Below are 6,000 nucleotides of genomic sequence, written 5' to 3' on the forward strand. Positions count from 1 at the left end.
ATTCCTGTCTTATGCCTACCCTATTAGTGTATAACTCACTTATGCAGTCAGAGCCTCAATATCCCCATCAGTTAAGTAAAGAATTTTTTTGAGCAAATGACTTACAAAGTCTTCCTAAATGTATGGAATTCTAGGACAAGGAAGATAAACTACAACTTATATTCTTAGAAATGCCTAAAGGGTAAATATTATTTGTCATGACCTACGGCCTTAAAAAATGAATCAAAGCCCATCCTCCAGTTATAGAACTGGTCAGTTTGGGATTATTTATTTCTATTTTCTATAAATACTTGAGTTCTGCATTTGCTGGACTTGAGGTTTTCCTGGCCCTCAATCCTTGCGAATCCAATGACTACACAAAGGGAGAGTATGGAAACCTAGAATGCCATTAAATAAAATCCAAGAAAATTCAAAGGGAGTCAAGGGCATGCTGTCAACTTAAGGTCTCTTCAAATATAAAAAGCATTTAAATGTGAATCCTTCCATTCTGATGACCGTCTCATTTAATTCTATAAACTGATGCACAATATTTTACCACCATGACCATTGCTGTTTTAATTTTCTCTTATGTCCCCCACCTTTTTTTTTTCCTAACACCAAACCCAGAGCTTCCACTCTGGATGTTCTCCTGACTTACGATCCTCAGAGTTCAAAAAGGTGTTGGTCAGTCCCCATAGATCACTGGAATTGTCTAGCCAACTTTATGAGCTCTGGAACTTCTCCTTATAGAAAGTCCTACAGCAGTGATAAATGACTTGTAATTTATCTGCTGAGTGCTTTGGTTTTATATTCCCAGTTCTAGCTTTACGGAGTTTCTTTCTTTCATAAAAAGAATGTGTCACTTTGTTTCTTGTAAGGCACTGCATTTATGGTGCTGCTTGCTACAAGTTAATGTGCAGAGGCAAACAAGAAGTAAGGGCTGGACACAGCAAGCTTCAAATGAAGTTCATATTCTGTTTCTGCAGACTGACTCTCCCAAGAAACACTGTTCATCATGAAACACTGTTCTCTCTCATGTTCTTTTTAAATTTTCATCTTATATTAACTGCCTGGAGAATTTAGGTCACTGGAGATATTGAGGCTATATAGTGTGGTTTTTTCCCTTTTGTAGAAATGCCTAGAAGAGAAATATTCTTTGTCTTGACCCATTGTACATTGATTTCACATCTGACTGCAAACACACTATACACAAGATTGTTATAATCCTAAATACGACTTCCAGCAATTATAAATATTTCTCTTTTAAAACTAGTGATGGGTGATATTTTAATTTTGTTTCTTACAAATTTGTATTTTGTCAAACACTTTTCTAAAAGCTGGGCATACCATGTATACACGAAGGTGGAAATGTCATGCCATAGGTCTTAGCTTGTTGCTGGGCTACAAAGTTATTATTTAGAGAAAAAATGTACACTTAGAGATCCTGCCCAGAGAATTTAAAATTCTTAGACAATCTGACCAGTTCCAAACAACTACTCCAGGGAATTCATTTGCCCTTAAGGGTAGAGATATTAAAAGAGGTCCAAGAGGTTAATGCTCTTCTGGGTGACTTCCATGCTCAGTTCCAATTAATGGTAGGACTATATAAACCTTTGTGGAACTATTAACATCTAATGACTGAACAAAATGGCAATCCATGACAACTTTTAGTTTACGGCACTTTCACTATCAAAGGATAGGAATCTCTCACAAAGGGAAATTCTTTAACACAAAATGGCAATAACACTTGATAGTTTTGTGGTTCTTTTAATTCATAGATACAGATCACATTGAAAATTCACTATATATTGTCCTTCCCTTATACTTCACCATCTATCATAAGTGTAATAACATTTAGTTGTATCTATTACTTTTCCCAATTGAGATGAACTGGATTCATTGAGCAGCCTCCATGCACGAGACTGCTGGGAGGGGAGATCCAGAGCTGAATCATAGAGTTTCCAGGGACCCAAAGTTAGTGCCATAACTAGATATTTTTACAGTGAAAATAATTTTTATATTCATTCATGGAACACTTTTATACTGTGTGACAGGCACTCTACTAGACACCTCCTTCCTCAAGGTTCTCTCTTGCTGTAAGTACATGCTCTTTGGGCTACAGAACTCATAGTAGGAAGGCTGTATTAATTTCAATAGGTCATTGAAGGCTTCCAGTAGAAATTATATCTAACAGGACTTGGAACACGCATGGGACTTTTATCCACCACCTTCCAACCCCATTCACCCAGCTTAACATGTCTTGGAAGAGAGAAGCCTATTAATAAAAAAGTTTTGAGAGAAGGGAAATAGTATATTTGGCCAAAAGACTGTGTGAAAACTCTCAGGGGTAGAAAACTTTTTGAGAAATAACCAAGGCTGTTGATGTAGCCACACAGGTTATGAAGGAGAACTGGGCACAGGGGAAAGAAGGCCTTGAACTTCAGGTAAGGAGTCAGAGTATCACTCTAACCAAAGCCCCTTCGAAGGAGAAGCAATAGTTGTATTTAACAATGGCAATCATCAGAGCAACAAGGGCCTACGCAATATCTTGCCCATGAGTTTTTCTTTTAACCTGGGGGGATCAGGATGAAACAAAAAAAAATCAAGCAACAAAAATATGTTTCTTCAAGAAATCCTTTTTAAATCCAATAGTTACAAATATAAGCTTACAAAAATAAATAAAAAGAGTATGCCCAAAGTGATTGTTGCAGTTCAAAATGAAATTTCACTATACAAGAAGAACCACCATAGGCCCTTTTCAAACACTAAATTATATTTAAAGACATGGATACTCTATTCCAAAAGGAAACTGGGGGGTGCCTGGGTGGCTTAGACAGTTAAGTGTCCAACTTCAGCTCAGGTCATGATCTCACAGTTTGTGGGTTTGTGGGTTCAAGCCTTGTGTTGGGCTCTGTGCTGACAGCTCAGAGCCTGGATCCTGCTTCAAATTCTGTATCTCCCTGTCTGCTCCTCCCCTGCTCACTCACTCACTCTCTGTCTCTCAGAAATAAATAAGACATTAAAAAAAATTAAAAGGAGATTGGGGCACCTGAGTGGCTCAGGTGTTTAAGCATCTGACTTCGGCTCAGGTTGTGATCTCATAGTTCGTGGTTTTGAGCCCCATGTCGGGCTCTGTGCTGACAGCTCAGAGCCTGGATCCTATCTTCAGATTCTGTATCTCCCTCTCTCTCTCTGACCCTCCCCTGCTCACTCTGTCTTTCTCTGTCTCTCAAAAAATAAAGAAAAATTTTAAAGAAAATAAGATTGAATTCCATTTTCACCTTTTGCCAGCTTTGTGAAAATGGGCAAACCAGCTAACCTTATGTTTTTGTCTCCCTATCCATCAAATGTAATTAAGAATAATTTCCTACTATTTAATCCATGTTTTTAAGGAACAAATATGTTACATGTGGGTGTATTGTCACTGTGGGTCTTCCAGAAAGCAGATGCCAAGAAATTTATTGGAGCTCATGCCCCTGAAAGATATAAAAGAGAGGCAGTTGGAATAGGCTAGCTTCAGAGGACGGCATGAAAGAATAGAGGGCAGGGAGAGAACAGAGGGCAGCAGGACAGTGCTGGTCTGAGAATATTTTGGTCACTGAGCCCCAGGCACAAGGACAGCCTCAGAGGAGTCCTGCCTTGGGCAGAAATGGCCAGGCTCTCCTCCTGTGTTTGCATTACTAACGGGAGCTGTCCTGGAAATGTGTGGCCTGGGCTGGCATGCTGTGGTGGGCCTGAGGGCAGTCCGCTAATGGCATTCCTCACGGCAGGTTAGTGTATGGTCATCACAATCAACAAAATTAGGATCTGAATCCCACAACCAAATTCCACACAGTGGTTTGAAATCATGTTGCTCTTAGAGTGATTTAACAGTTTAGTGTACATCTTACTTAATTAAATGCACAAATATCTTCTTACCAGTTCTTTTTGAAATTATTGTTAAGTGAATTATCTAAGTTTCCAACTCCATTGAATTTTTTTTGTTTTGGAGAGAAAGAGTACGTGAGCAGAGCAAAGGGACAGAAGGAGAGAGACAACCTTCAGCAAGCTTCAGAGCAGCGCCACACTCAGCGATCATGACCTCAGCTGAAATCAAGAGTTGGACACTTACTTAACTGACTGACCACCCAAGTGGATGCTTGGATGCTTCAAAAAATGTCTAATAGTCTCCTTCATGAAGCGTCTCCCAAACCCCTTCCTAAAGAGTCACAGCACTTTTCTCTCTAGTGTCTCATTTGAGTCATACATCACTTTCTGCCTTAAAATAGTATATCTGTCCTTCACAGCTATAAGATATAGAAAAGCAAAAACGGGTTCAAAAGCATCTCTGTAATCCTCACCACCCATTGCAGACTGCTTGTCCCACAGTGGAAGCTCAAGAAACATCTGCGGAAGGAATGAAGGTTGTTATTTTTCCAGAGATGTGATCTTACTCCAGTCTGTCTGAGTCCCTACAGCAATAAACCATGTTACCCAGGTTCTAGTGAGGATGTGTATGTAGACAGTAGATAGTAAATTGATAGAGTCAACTCTGAATAAAACATATAGGCCTTTTGAGATTATATATACATATGTATATATATATATATATATACACACACATATATATATATATATATATATATACACACAGGGAGAGAGAGAGAGAGAGAGAGAGAGAGAGAGAGGGAGAGTATTTAGTGTCTTGTGCCATATTTCTTTTCTTTCTTTTTTTCTTATTTCACTGCCTTTAGGACTCATGATACTTTATAAAAAATGAAAGATGAGTTGCTCTTGAGCCATAAAAGACAATAAAGATTTCCCTTAGGGATTTCTCATTATGGAAAGTGAAATGTGGACCTGTTGTAATACTCGTATGTTGTAATAAATACTTGACAAGCTCCAACAGTAAGTGAAATATGATAGGAAAGTGGCTTAGTGCAAATTGGAACATTACGCGGCTGACTGGCCTATCTTGGCTCTCAAGCAATTAGTCCTCAGAAGTGAACAGCGCCACACATGCATGAATCTTTCAGGATATACATATATATAGTTTTTTGCATTTAAACACAGATGTTTAGATATGGCAGTAATTATCAAGATTATAGCCATCTTCTCCCTCTGCACCCAAGTTCACAGATCTACTTCAAGGATATAGAAAATAAATTAGTCCAACAAGGCCTTTGACCTTCCAATGAGCTCTTCTCCCATTAAATTTCTGCCAAGACAGCCATAAACTTCACGTCAAGGGTTCCTAGTAAAGTATTTTCCACCAAAGCTTTCACATCTCATCTTCCTTTAATTAAGAATATCTGTGATTGGAGAATTCTTCCCCTATTTTGACTAGAAATATAAAGATTCAAATACATACCTCTTTGGGGGCACCTGGGTGGCTCAGTGGGTTGAGCATGTGACTTTGGCACAGATCCTGTTCCTGAGGTTTGGTTTGTGGGTTTGAGACACTGACAGCAAGGAGCCTGCTTCCAATTCTCTGCCTCCATCTCTCTCTGCCCCTCCCCAACTCATGCTGTCTCTCTGAAAAATAAACATGAAAAAAGCATATCTCTTTTAAGTCTGCTGTCTTTTGTACAATTATTGGGAAGGAAATAGACACAGTTGAAGTAAGTTTGAACAAGTAAGGGGGAATGTTCCTCTCGCTTCTCTGAAGTAAAGTTTTAGCTTTGGAATTTTGAGAGCTAATCAAAAAAGGAAACTAGCAATGAGAAACTGTGAAGCAAGAAAAGCTTTTATTGCCACCTTAAAGATCATTTAGTTATGCTTTCTGTTATTATGCTCAGAGAAGAGACGGGTTGAGCTGACATAGATTCTTTAATGCAGACATTATCCCAGAGATTAGATCTTATAACACCCGGTAGTTTAAGTACATCCTAATGACAATGAAACTGCATTTTGTGATATTTCTTGAATAACAGGAGGAAAAATAAATTCTCAAGTCCTTGATTCTGGTGTTGTAATGAAATGTCACACAGAGAAATAGCCATTTCATTAAATGAGTAGTTGCATTGAATTCTTTCCAAGCAA

The sequence above is a fragment of the Suricata suricatta genome, chromosome 16, assembly GCF_006229205.1.
Source record: "Suricata suricatta isolate VVHF042 chromosome 16, meerkat_22Aug2017_6uvM2_HiC, whole genome shotgun sequence".
NCBI classification, from domain to species: domain Eukaryota; kingdom Metazoa; phylum Chordata; class Mammalia; order Carnivora; family Herpestidae; genus Suricata; species Suricata suricatta.